This window comes from Triticum dicoccoides, chromosome 2B (genome assembly GCF_002162155.2).
Source record: "Triticum dicoccoides isolate Atlit2015 ecotype Zavitan chromosome 2B, WEW_v2.0, whole genome shotgun sequence".
Lineage (NCBI taxonomy): Eukaryota > Viridiplantae > Streptophyta > Magnoliopsida > Poales > Poaceae > Triticum > Triticum dicoccoides.
This window is the reverse complement of record NC_041383.1, coordinates 74813464-74827268: the sequence shown is the minus strand read 5'-3', so window position 1 is coordinate 74827268 and position 13805 is coordinate 74813464. Positions and strand designations below refer to the sequence as shown.

Here is a 13805-nt window from a genome sequence, read left to right as displayed (position 1 = left end):
TTGTTCAAATGATCTAATATTGTGAACAAGGGTGCATCTTGAAATTCCAAACAATGTTGCCTAAGGGAGTTTTCATTTCCTTTGCACGGAAAATTCATTTTCCATTTTTCGAGTGCCCGAAATGAGGTTTTTTTGTGAAGGACCTACCATATATTTGTTGCAAAATTGTACCAAATAAATTTTCTAAAATACTAGGACATATTTAATGCACAATTGACCAAATGATTGGGTGTAAAAAGTTTTGATCCACCTCTCTTGGAAAAGACAAATTCTCACCGAATCAGCCGGAAGAGGGTCAAATTTGAACTGCAGTTGCCTCATAGTTTGATCTTTATTCTTTCCAAAAATCATTTCTAGGTACATAAGTATCTATTTAATCAGGGAAACACCAAAAAAAATTCCAAGATTCAACCACTAGCTAGGAACGGTCATTCCCGCCGTTTTGACCGCATTTTGAAACGGGCATAAAAAATTCGAAAAAATCAAAAAAATGGAAAACCTCCGCATTGTGTCACTATATGTGACCAAGTTTCCAGAAAAAATAATAAACTTGTAATATGGTAATTATTTTAAAAAAGTGTTCTCAAAAATGAGCTATCATGTGTGAAGATTCATGGCTTTCAAGCCAAATGATCAATCTTATGGCCACATTCATGGCATAGTTTGTTCAAATGACTTTATATCGTGCACAAGGTTGCATCTTGGAATGGCAAACAATGTTGCCTAAGGAAGTTTTCATTTTCTTTGGACGGAAAATTCATTTTCCATTTTCCGAGTGCCTGAAATGAGTTTTTTTTGTGAAGGACCTACCATATATTTGTTGGAAATTTAGACCTAATCAATTTTATAAAATGCTAGGCCATATATAATGCACAGTTGGCAAAATGGTTGGGTGTAAAAAGTTTTGATCCACCTCTGGTGAAAAAGACAAATTTCCGCCGATTCAGGTGGAAGCTGGTCAAATTTGAACTACAGCTGGCTCATAGTTTGCTATTTATTTTTTCCAAAAAATCATTTCTAGGTACAAAAGTATCTATTTAATAAGAGAAACATCAAAAGTTTTCCAAAATTCAACCACTAGCTAGGAACGGTTAAGCCCGCCGTTTTGACCGCATTTTGAAATGGGCACAAAAAATTCAATTTTTTTTGGAAAACCTTCGCATTGTGTCATTATATGTGACCAAGTTTCCAGGAAAAATAATAAACTTGTAATATGGAAATTATTTTAAAAAAGTGTTCTCAAAAATGAGCTATCATGCGTGAAGATTCATGGCTTTCAAGCCAAATGATCAATCTTATGGCCACATTCATGGCATAGTTTGTTCAAATAATCTCATATTGTGCACAAGGGTGCATATTGGAATGGTAAATAATGTTGCCTAAGGAAGTTTTCATTTTCTTTGCACAGAAAATTCATTTTCCATTTTCCGAGTGCCTGAAATGAGTTTTTTGTGTGAAGGACCTACCATATATTTGTTGCAAAATTGGACCAAATCAATTTTATAAAATTCTAGGCCATATTTAATGCACAATTGACAAAATGGTTGGGTGTCAAAAGTTTTGATCCACCTCTGGTGAAAAAGACAAATTCATGCCGATTCAGCACGAAGTGGGTCAAATTTGAACTGCGGCTGCCTCATAGTTTGCCATTTATTTTTTCCAAAAATCATTTCTAGTGACATAAGTACCTATTTAATCATAAATACATGGTTTGGTGGCGGTACGTCGAGGTTTGGATGGTGGGCGAGGGCCCCAACTCTAGAGCGCGTAAACTCGCATGCCCGCCGCGTGGTCACCGCATGACCGTGGCGTTGCCATGTGTTCTGGGTGGCCTAGGCATGTCTAGTGGGTTGTGCACTCCCTAGGTAGGTGCTAGGAAGAAAATCACAACATAAGATTCTCACAAGGAGACCGATCGATGCTCAAACATGAATAAGCAGCCAAGTGTTTGATTAGCAGTACGGGAAATGCACATGGATAATGGGCGTGAGTTTTGGCCGAGGATGATCAGTTACTAAGAAGACCGTCTTCACAAATTTCCAGCTCAAAAGGAGGAGCCTAGGTGGTACTTGCTTTGCAAAGTACCACACTGGACATAAATACGAATGTTGAAGCTGGGCTCAAAATAGTGAGTGGATTGAGCTGGCATTTGGTGGAGGATGGTTATTTGGGTAGAGGAAAGCACTGTAGAAAATGGATACCATTTAGACATGCCAAAATGTTACTTCCTTCACAAAGTGTTGCTCTGAACAGAATAGGAAAATGAATATTGTTGAGTTATTTTTGAACTAGGCAAGGAAGGTTTTGGACATATTTGATGAAGATATGATCCAAACAATTTGTGAGAATTTTTTTGGGAATTTTCAGAATAACAGAAATATAGGTTGCTTCACAACCAAGGGCAAAAATTGACACATGGACATGACACATAGGCAAAACTGATGAGATGGCGCCTAGTCATCACAACCCACCACAATCTACAAGGCTATGACCATCTATATTGGTCACTAACAACTAGAAATAAGGCAGCGGACCAGCACTGTTTGCTTTATGACCATTTCGTGTAAGGAAATTACGACCTTTCTGACCAAAATGGTCGCAATGGTTTAGGGTTTGGAGCCCCCCGAACAGCTTTTGAACAATTGGTCTCAAATGGCCATAGATCTATGACCAATTCTTCCAGGGTCCCTGACAGAAGGTCACTAGTTGACATATTTCTTGTAGTGAATTAGTGCAGCTTACAAACTCATATACTTCATCAGTGAAGAATATGATATCAGTATCATCAGTTCAATTTCATCAAGAAATAGCACAGATAATTCAGTATGAGGACGTGTGAAATGAAGGTTCATTTCATCATGATTAGCATGCGTCCTATCAGGCACTGTTCAGGTCTCCAGCAAATTCTTAAGTTGTTTTAAGCATGACTGGAGACCTGACCCTGCTTAAGGGATTAGTTCTTTTTCTTCACCACCTACATCTGGAGGGGTGGCAAAGAATTCATCACTCTACGAGCACCATATGAGAAAGGTGGCATGGACGCCAGTCCACTTCGTTTCACATAAGAGGGGTTAGAGTAAGCATATGAATAAGCAGAGAAATTCTTCAAGGACTTATGAACATAATGATTTGAAGAATAATGCACATATTCATAGCCCTTAGCTCTATCCTGTGAAACAGAAGGGTTAGCACGATGATGATCATATGAGGACTTTGATCCTTTTGAGGAATTTGATCCACGTGAGGAATTTGGTCTGTATGAGGACTTGGATCCATATGAAGAATTTGGTTCATATGAGGAATTTGATCTGGAGTTCCTTTTTTTCACGGGTGGTGTCATGAGGACATTCACCTGAAGATTTTCAAGGCAACTTTTGGGAACCCAGATCTTCTTCATAGGAGAACCATTCCTGCAGTTAGTCCCAACATATCTAGCAAATACTTCACCATTCTGATTTTTGAACAGTTTATAGTTAGAGTCAAATGACTCATCAGAAGAATGAGGAGATTCACATGTGAAGCCAGATAAGTTGGATGGATCAACTGGAGGTCCCTTTGCAGCAACCCATGAGGTTTTGGGGTACTGCTCAGGCTTCCAATATGTTCCATCAGCATTGAGTTTCCTCTCAAAGGCAATACCCTCTTTCCTAGGGTTTCTGTTGAGGATCTGCTTTTTGAGCACATCAGAAAGAGTCTGATGCCCTTTGAGGCTTTTGTACATGCCTTTCATGTACAATTCCTTCAGCCCTGCATCATCAGTGATACTTGCATTGTCCTCAGATGAGGAATTAGTCACAGCAGAGATATAAGAAGAATTTGTAGCATTAGAAGCATTTGAACATTCAGGTGAAGAATTAGCAGTTTCATGTTCAATGCACTTCAGACATGGAGGAACAAATTCTTCCTGGGTAGCGCTGATATGTTGAGCAAGTAATGGAACACGCTCCTTCTGAAGATCTTCATAACTCACTCTTGGCTTCTCAAGATCTTGCTTTCTTTGAAGAAACTCATAAGAAAGCTTCTCACGATCAGATAAGAGAGTGTTATGATGACTTTGAAGATTGTCAAACTTAGACTGAAGTCTCTGAAGATTATCAGTTAATGTTTTTGTGCGATCCATTTCTTCACCCAACATATCATCACTTTTGTCTAACATGTTTTGAAGCTTTTCAATAGCCTTTTGTTGTTTCATAGCAATTTTAGCAAGTTTGGAGTAGCTGGGCTTGAGATTTTCATCAGATTCATCCTCACTAGAGTCAGAGGAGGTGTATTTAGTTACCTTGGCACCCTTTGCCATGAAGCCATAGGTGGGAGCGTAGTCATCATTGCCTTCATCAGCATTGTTGGTGTTGCCATTTTCTGCAGAGTTGAAGATAGACTTGCTGACGAACGCGGTAGCAAGAGCCAAGCTTGCCACACCAAACTCAGACTCCTCAGATGCCTCCTCTTCCTCATGATCCTCAGATTCAGCCTCAGAGTCCATTTCCTTGCCAATGAATGCCCGAGCCTTCTTGGAGCTGCTCTTCTTGCGAGATGAAGACTTTGAGGATTTTGATGGTGACAACTTTGAAGATTTCTTCTTCTTTTTGGCATCATCAGAACTGTAATCCTTGTATTTCTTTCTTCTTCAATTCCTTGTCCCACTGAGGACAATCTTGAATGTAGTGACCAGGCTTCTTGCATTTCTGGCACAGCCTTTTCTTGTAGTCACTGGATGAGGAATCATTGCTCCTTGAGGATTTTCCAAAGCGGCCACGTCTTGAGAACTTCTGAAATTTCTTCATGAGCAGTGCTAGTTCCTGGCTCAGTTCTTCAGGATCACCAAGGCTGCTGGTAGAGTCTTCTTCCTCGAACATAGAGACTACCTTGGCCTTCAGAGCACATGGTTTCCCATAGCTCGGACCATAGAGATCTCTCTTCTCAGCAAGCTGGAACTCATGAGTGTTTAGTCTCTCGAGGATATCAGCGGGATCAAGTGTCTTGTAATCACCACGCTCTTGAATCATCAGTGCCAGAGTGTCAAATGAAGAATCGAGCGATCTTAGCAATTTCTTCACCACCTCATGGTCGATGATGTCAGTGGCGCCAAGCGGTTGGAGCTCATTTGAGATATTAGTGAGGCGATCAAAGGTTTGCTGAACATTTTCGTTGTCGGGTCTTTTGAAGCGGTTGAAGAGATTCCGAAGAATGTCAACATGAGAGTCATGTTGAGTTGAGAATCCTTCGTTTACTTTGGAGAGCCTATCGCAAATAAGCTTAGTAGTTTCCAAAGCACTCACTCTACCATACTGCCCTTTACTCAGATGGCCACATATGATATTCTTCGCTTGAGAATCGAGTTACTTCAATCTCTTCACATCAGCAGCATTCAGGGAAGGTGTGACTGAGGGAACACCATTTTCCACAACATACCAGAGATCATTGTCAATTGCCTCGAGATGCATCCGCATCTTGTTCTTCCAGTAGGGGTAGTCCGTTCCATCGAAGGTAGGACACCCAGTAGAGACCTTGATAATACCTGTGGTCGACATAACTAAAACTCCAGGCTGTTAAACCAACATCACACAGAACAAGGGAGTACCTTGCTTTGATACCAATTGAAAGTGCATTATATCGACTACAGGGGGGTGAATAGGCGATTTTTATGAATTCTTCATTGAGGAATTTGCTGGTGAGGAAATTCCTAAATGAAGAACTACTTGAAGCGGAATAAGTACTCAGAAAGGAACATAACAGAACACAAGCATAGTCATCATGATGAAATGAAGACAAGCACAGAGTACATAAAGCGTAGACACAGGATAACACAAGGAAGAAGACAATCAGACTGAAGAAATAGAACTAAGGAAATTGAGAAAGTCTTCAGTCAAAGTCTTCAAATAGAGATGAACAGGCACACAAGAACATACATGAGGAAATGAAAGAGTTGAGGAGATAGAAGCAGTTAGCTCGGTGAAGACAATGATTTGGTAGACCAGTTCCAACTGCTGTCTCAGTTGTACATCTGGTTGGAGCGGCTGAGTATTTAAACTCGAGGATACCCAGTCCCGGACACACAGTTCTCACCGTATTCTCCTTGAGCTAAGGTCACACAGGCCTCGCCCAATCACTCGAGGTAAGTCTTCAGGTGACTTCCGAACCTTCACAAACTTGGTCACTCGGTGATCCACAATTCCTCTTGGATGCTCTAGACCTTGACGCCTAACCATCTGGAAGAAGCACAGTCTTCAAAGGAAACAAGCGTCGGATCCACGCAGGATCAATCTCTTCATAGATGCTCAATCACTTGGGGTTTTGTAGGTTTGGGTTTGGGATTTCCTCACTTGATGTTTCTCGCTCAAAGTCCTCGGAGGATGGGTTGCTCTCAAATGACAAGTGTCAGTTTCTCTCGGAGTAGCCAACCAGCTAGTGGTTGAGGGGGTGGCTATTTATAGCCTAGGGAGCAGCCCGACATGATAAGACATAAATGCCCTTGTCTGATATGACTGTTAGGTGGGTGGATATTTTGGAACAGTTGGCGCGTAGCACAGCAACGGTCGGAATTTTGACTATCAAAATCCTCAGGGCTATCATGTTCCTCACTGTGTAGGAAATTCACACTAGTGAATTCCTAACTCCTCAGTCAGAACAATTTCCTCAGAGATCAGAAGAACTTCATCTCTGTCACTGAAGAATATGACTGAACTGTATGAGATTTCCAATGGCTTCACTCGAAGGGATTGGTAGGTGTAGGATTTTGAGTTGAGCATCACATGGAAAGTTTTCCTTATTTCCTCGACCCCCTTTAACAGTACGGTGTTTCCTATGACTCAAGAAAGAGAAAATGAAACTATGAAAACAAAAGTCTTCGCGCTTCATATTCCTCGGATGAATACCAAGTCTTCAAGGTCACACCAATTTCTTCACTTTCAAAGTCTTCAGATATCCAAAGTCGTCAGACGAAGAACTTCATTTTTATGGGTCGACTTTCTCTGTAAATATCAAACTCCTCATAGACTTATAGACCTGTGTACACTCACAAATGCATCAGTCACTTAACCTATAAGTCTTCAATACACCAAAATCACTAAGGGGCACTAGATGCACTTACAATAATTATGACGTTATCTAGGCATGATCATGTATATAGGCATCACGTCTGCAACAACTAGACGGACTCCTGCCTGCATCTACTACTATTACTCCACACATCAACCGCTATCCAGCATGCATCTAGAGTATTAAGTTCATAAGAATAGAGTAACGCATTAAGCAAGATGACATGATGTAGAGGGATAAACTCAAGCAATATGATATGAACCACATCTTTTTATCCTCGATGGCAACAATACAATACGTTTCTTGCAACCCTTTCTGTCACTGGGTAATAACAATGCAAGATTGAACCCAAAGCTAAACACTTCTCCCATGGCAAGAAAGATCAATCTAGTAGGCCAAACCAAACCGATAATTTGAAGAGACTTGCAAAGATAACTCAATCATATAAAAGAATTCAGAGAAGATTCAATTATTATCCATAGATAAATCTGATCATAAACCCACAATTCATCAGATCTCGACAAACACACCGCAAAAAGAGATTACATCGAATAGATCTCCACGAGAGAGGGGGAGAACATTGTATTGAGATCCAAAAAGAGAGAAGAGTCCATCTAGCTAATAACTATGGACCCGTAGGTATGAGGTAAACTACTCACAACTCATAGGAGGGGCGAGGATGTTGATTAGAAGCCCTCTATGGCAGATTCCCCCTCCGGCAGAACGCCGATGACAGCTCCAAGATGGGATCTCGCGGATACAGAAGGTTACGGTGGTGGAAATTGTGTTTCGGGTGGCTCCTGGATGTTTTCGGGGTACATAGGCTTATATAGGAGGAAGAAGTATGTCGGTGGACGCCCGAGGGGCCCACAAGACAGGGGGGCGTGCCCTATAGGGGGGCGCACCCTCCTATCTCGTGGAGGCTCCAGCTGCTTGTTGACTTGCACTCCAAGTCCTCTGGATCACGTTCGTTCCAAAAATCACGCTCCCAAAGGTTTCATTCCGGTTGGACTCAGTTTGATATTCCTTTTCTTCGAAACACTGAAATAGGCAAAAAAACAGCAATGCGGGTTGGGCCTTCGGTTAGTAGGTTAGTCCCAAAAATGATATATATGTGTAAAATAAAGCCCATAAGCATCCAAAACAGGTAATATAACAGCATGGAACAATAAAAAATTATAGATACTTTGGAGACGTATTAGAACACCACAGCGTAATGGTGTGTCTTAACATCGTAACCGTACTTTATTATATATGGTGCGATCTATGATGTCTCTTACCAATTTACCACTATGGTTTTGGGGTTATGCGTTAGAGACAACTGCATTCACGTTAAATAGGGCATCGTTTAAATCCATTGAGACGACACCTTATGAACTGTGGTTTGGCAATAAACCTAAGCTGTTGTTTCTTTAAGTTTGGGGTTGCGACACTTATGTCAAAAGCCTTCAGCCTGATAAGCTCGAACCCAAATCGGAGAAGTGCGTTGTCGGTGTCAAAGCCGGCGGATCTCGGGTAGGGGGTCCCGAACTGTGCGTCTAGGCGGATGGTAACAGGAGACAAGGGACACAATGTTTTACCCAGGTTCGGGCCCTCTTGATGGAGGTAAAACCCTACGTCCTGCTTGATTGATATTAATATTGTGGATGTTTACAAGAGTGGATCTACCATGAGATCAAGGAGGCTAAAACCTAGAAGCTAGCCTATGGTATGATTGTAAGGGTTGATGTTGTTCGTCGTCCTACGGACTAGAGCCATCCAGTTTATATAGACATCGGAGAGGGCTAGGGTTACATAGAGTCGGTTACAATGGTAGGAGATCTACATATCCGTATCGCCAAGCTTGCCTTCCACGCCAAGGAAAGTCCCATCCGGACACGGGACGAAGTCTTCAATCTTGTATCTTCATAGTCTTGGAGTCCGGTCGATGATAGTTCGGCCGATGATGGTAATCTGGCTATCCAGACACCCCCTAGTCCAGGACTCCCTCAGTAGCCCCCGAACCAGTCTTCAATGACGATAAGTCCAGCATGTGTGTAGTCTTCGGCGTTGCAAGGCGGGTTCTCCTTCAAATTCCATGTACCTGCCGAATAGTGTCCGGCTTCCCCATCAATGTTGTGCTTCTTGGCTTCCACGCCCAATAATGGCCTTCTTCCACGCGTCGCACGAATGCGAAAAGTCAGGGTTTCTTTTATGTTTTACCCCCTAGTTGTGCGAATAATCTGCCTATAAGAGAGGCAAGAATCCAGATCCAAATCACACCATCTTCCTCCCGCGAATACTCATCGGAGCACTTTCGACCAAGAATCCATTCCAACATGGACCATCAATGATGCTCCTCTTCTCGCGCTCCCAGCCCTCTGCCAGGAGATTGGAGGAGATGCTCTGTTCCGCACAATGAGCTGCTGAAGCTCCAAGCGGGGGGATATCTTCCTCCGGCCATGATTCCGGTTCGAGCCGGGCTGGCCACCTACAAAGGTGGGAAGCAAGCGGAGGCTACCCCAAGTCCCAACAAAGGGGAGCGGGTATGCTTCATCCCCTATCTGATAAGGGGGCTCGGATTTCCTGTACATTCGTTCCTCCGCGGGCTCCTGGAGTTCTACGGACTCCAACTTCATCACCTCATGCCCGCCTCGATCCTGCATATTGCGGGTTACGTAGCTCTTTGCGAGCTATTCCTGGGCGTCGAGCCCCATTTCGCGCTGTGGAAGAGGTTGTTCTGCCTTGTACCCCGTTCTCATGAGGGGTCCATATATCAAGTGGGCGGTGCCGAAATATGGCGCATTGCTGGGACCGAATATCCATCCGGAACCCCTCACTACAAGAAATATGTCAACTTATGACCACCACTATTGGTCACTGAAAGGTCACAAATTTCCATTTATGACCTTTTTGTGACCAAAAACAGAAGGTCAAAAGCTGGCCGTCGTAAACTGACTATAGCGACCTTTCTTCTGGAATGGTCAAAGACATTTACGACCAAAATATTCCTACTGTGGCGTTTTGGTCACTAGCAACCTCCCCCAGGACACGTAGGCATCCAGCATGGCAATCTGATGTGGCACAAGATTCAGCCCGGTCCGATTCGGCATTTTACGTGGGCCGAGCCCATTAATTTAGCCTATTTGTGTTTTTTTCATCAAATTTTGATTGGGTTCATGGGCCAAGCCCATTATTGTAGCCTTTTTTATTGTTGGGCTGTGGCCTTCTTACCATCAATTGATTTTCTATGTTTCAATCATTTATTTTAGAGCTGGTCCCACTAGTCAGATGGTGGTCCCACATGTCAAAAATTTCAGAATTTCTCAGATTATATTCATAAGTGGGACATAAATTGGTCCCGCTGGTCATGTTTCCATTTCACATATTTTTAACATACACAAACACTATTTCAAATAGGACAGGACAAATATAATTCATCAAATAACACTACATTAGTCTTTTCCAATCTGTTACAATATTACAATTTATAGTCAGACAGATCAAAAACTCTTTGCTAAATAGGGCTTCACAGCTTGCTTGGCTTCACGGCTTCACACTCCAGAAAGAATAGGCAGGGAACTCCTGTAAGAGAGTGAACATAAAGCAGCATTAGATTGTACTGCTGGTGAGACCAGGACCAAACAACTTGAATGGCAACACTAATGTAAGCAGTAGAGCAGATCTAAGATTTGATAAATGTTTAGCAAAATTGTTCATGGGAGTAACCTTAGTCGTTCAAAATCAGAGTTGAAAATGCAAGGAAATTAAGTTACATAAGACAATTAGGTATTCTATGTACGCAGCATTGTCAACAACAAATACAATTCTCAATAGCGACAAAATTCGTTTTCTTTACATCCTTAATCCGACCAAACCATAAGCTTTCGGGTTATTAAATACTTCGAGTTTCCTTGATGGTAATAGCTAGTAAATGGCATGGTGAGGTAACAACCATGATCATGATCAAAAGAAGTGATCATTGGTAGTTAAGACAACACAATCGGAAATGATCATGGTAGAAGTCAGAGAAAACAAGTGAAACAAGATTGCAAAACAGAAGGCAAAGGAAAATTTTGGATAGAGAAATCAAACAGAAAACTAGTACAGAACATGGTCCTGTCATATTGCTGCAATTTATTCAAGAACACCAGACTTAGAAATTGCATCAAGCAATTCATAAGAAAACAAGAACGTGAGCGCATTTCACAAGACAACGGTTAATTGAAGGTAAGAAATCATCAGACTTTAAACTACGAATCACAGGAAGGTAACTCCTGTCATGTTGTTGCAGTTTCTCATCATCACTTGAACCACAAATGAAATCAGGCAACACTTTAGATTGGAACTACAAATGGTAAGTATCTTTGTTGTGGAGATAGTTCAATTTATAAACTCGTTCAAGAAAAATTATATTTGTTGTGAAGATAGTAGGACTTCCTTCAGTATGTGGACATCATAGAAAGCCACAAACATATCAGGGTGTTGAGGTATCATCAGAGACTTAAATACTAAGAATCAGAGGAGCATAGCTCCATCATATTGTTGATGGTTTATTCCTCATCGCTTGACCCTCAAACATATAAGCATGCATGGACAGCAAGAAAAAAGGCTATAACAATTTATAGTTTGGCAACTATCGGTATGAAATGCAAACATTATTGCTCAGAATATGAAATATCTTCTCATCAATGCCACATGGCATCTCTAAAGTCTGACATACGTTGTAGATTTCATGACTCATCACAGCATTTTGCAAACCAACCAAGTAGGCATATAGCAGGAACAGAGGGAATATCTGCTACTATCCCAACATGTACGTATATGCATGTGTGCTTGCTTGACCGGCGCATGCATCACTGTAGCAGCCAAGCAAGTAGGCATCGTTGATGTCTACTCACAACTTTCCTCGCACCAGAGAAAGAGTCAAAACAAAGAATATTATACCATAATATGACACCAGACCACATATTAGTACTTTAAATCAGAAAGTATATCCACATCACCATAAAATAGTCCCAGACCATCACAAAGAAGCCAAATGCTATTAACTGATGATTAGTAGACACAGACATGATTCAGCCACATAATGGCTACCACAAGCAAACGTGACAACTGTGCAAGCAAGCTGCTCGTGTACAAAAGGTGATTGAAATCCTACTGTTTAGTACATATACATGGTAGGCTACTGCTGCCAGTGTTCTAAACCAACAGAGCATAATATAGGAGCAGAAAATAGGGCACTAGGGCTAGAAGATGGAGCCGACTCACCGGAGAGCTTGTGGGCGCCGCCGTACACAGCCAGCGTCATGCCGTTCGCCTCCGGCTCCTGCCCCCCGCTGCCGTTCTTCTTCAGATTCTTGTACACGTCCTCTGCACATGGGTTAAGCAGAAACCAATCAGTGGCAGACACGAGTGAAGCTACCAAGACAATATAAAATTTATATAATCAGTTCCACTGCTCGATTTTTGCAATAGTTTAGAAAAGAACAATGAGTTTTCAGTAAAGAGGAATATGTTTAATTTTAGGGGCACTTCTATTTTTCTTGTCATAAGAAGTGGCTAGAGCCTTTTCTTTTTGGTGAAGGTGCCGATGGTATGCACGTTTGTATTTACAAGAACAACAGTTGGGCGTTTTGTATGAGCAAGGAAAGCATAGGTGATTTTTTTTAAGATCCACAAACCCAGGCACAACAAGTTTGTTTTTATGTGCTGTAAAAATAAGGAAAAGGAGCTAATATAGAAACTGAAAGTTCCCACAATTTATCTTTTTTTGTATAGCCACACAATCAAACATGTTGTTTCGCAGAACATTACAAGTGCACCTATTAATCCACAATCAACATCTGATTTCACAAGAGATCTACAAGTACATCTGAGACAAAGGTATTTTCTGGTCAGGAACTCAATTCTTGAAGTTTGGAATAAGTAGCCGATAATAATTTCATTCAGCAGGCACCAAACAATGAATCAACACTTAGACAGACAACTTTCAAAATGGAATAATGCCCAACTGTTCCAGCAATGAATCAACACTCAAGACTACTTTCAAAATGGATCAATGCCCAACTGTTACAGCAATGAATCATCAGCACGCAAGGCCTTGACTGCGAATAGCTAACTTGACTGATAAGACTAATTCAGCTATCCTAAACACAACAATTCCCTTACCAGATCGGTCTGTTTAAAAACCGCGATATCGCTTCCGTATGCAGCAAAGGTGTATTCCTTGAAGGACGCGAGAGCGCGGATCTTCTTGGGCAGTTGAGGTCCTTAAATCGCAAAGAAAATTCACGCACCATGAGCGGGAGAGCTAAAAAAACACTGAACATAAGAAACCGAGGTACTGAATAGCAGGCTCACCAGCAAGGACCAAACTGAGCTTGGCACACTACACAACAAGAACAGAAAACAGCATGATTAGTTATATTGCAAAATGGAAGTCGGCTGCATCAGAGTTATATGTAAAGCCCTGATCCGAAGTACGTATTGCTTCCATGCCCTGCGGGAGGGAGAGAGGGAGATAATAAGTTACCTGATCCGAAGCTCCTGGTGCTCCTCGGTGCCATCATTGTCGAGGACGAGCGGATCCGGAGGCATTGCTGTCGAAGAGGAGGGGGTCTGGTGGCGGCCTTGTCGGAGAGGCGAGGATCCACCGGCGGCGGCCTTGTAGGAGGATCTCACGCGCACCACCACCACCTCCAACAAAGAGGTCCACACCACCACCGAAACCCTAGCGGGAGGAAGTGATGCGGGCGACCACATGAGGTGGGGTAAAGCAAATCGAC

At 42.1% G+C, this 13805-nt stretch overlaps 3 non-coding genes across 3 annotated transcripts; all 3 read right to left on the bottom strand.

The window, feature by feature from the left end:
* Nucleotides 1-11253: 11253 nt before the first annotated feature.
* On the bottom strand, nt 11254-11332 carry LOC119266244. Its single transcript, XR_005131963.1, has one exon. It is a non-coding gene; the product is annotated as a small nucleolar RNA Z199 (small nucleolar RNA).
* A 174-nt stretch (nt 11333-11506) lies between these two features.
* On the bottom strand, nt 11507-11591 carry LOC119266242. Its single transcript, XR_005131962.1, has one exon. It is a non-coding gene; the product is annotated as a small nucleolar RNA Z199 (small nucleolar RNA).
* Nucleotides 11592-11675: 84 nt separating this feature from the next.
* Nucleotides 11676-11772, bottom strand: LOC119266261. Its single transcript, XR_005131973.1, has one exon. It is a non-coding gene; the product is annotated as a small nucleolar RNA R64/Z200 family (small nucleolar RNA).
* Between the last annotated feature and the right edge of the window lie 2033 nt (nt 11773-13805).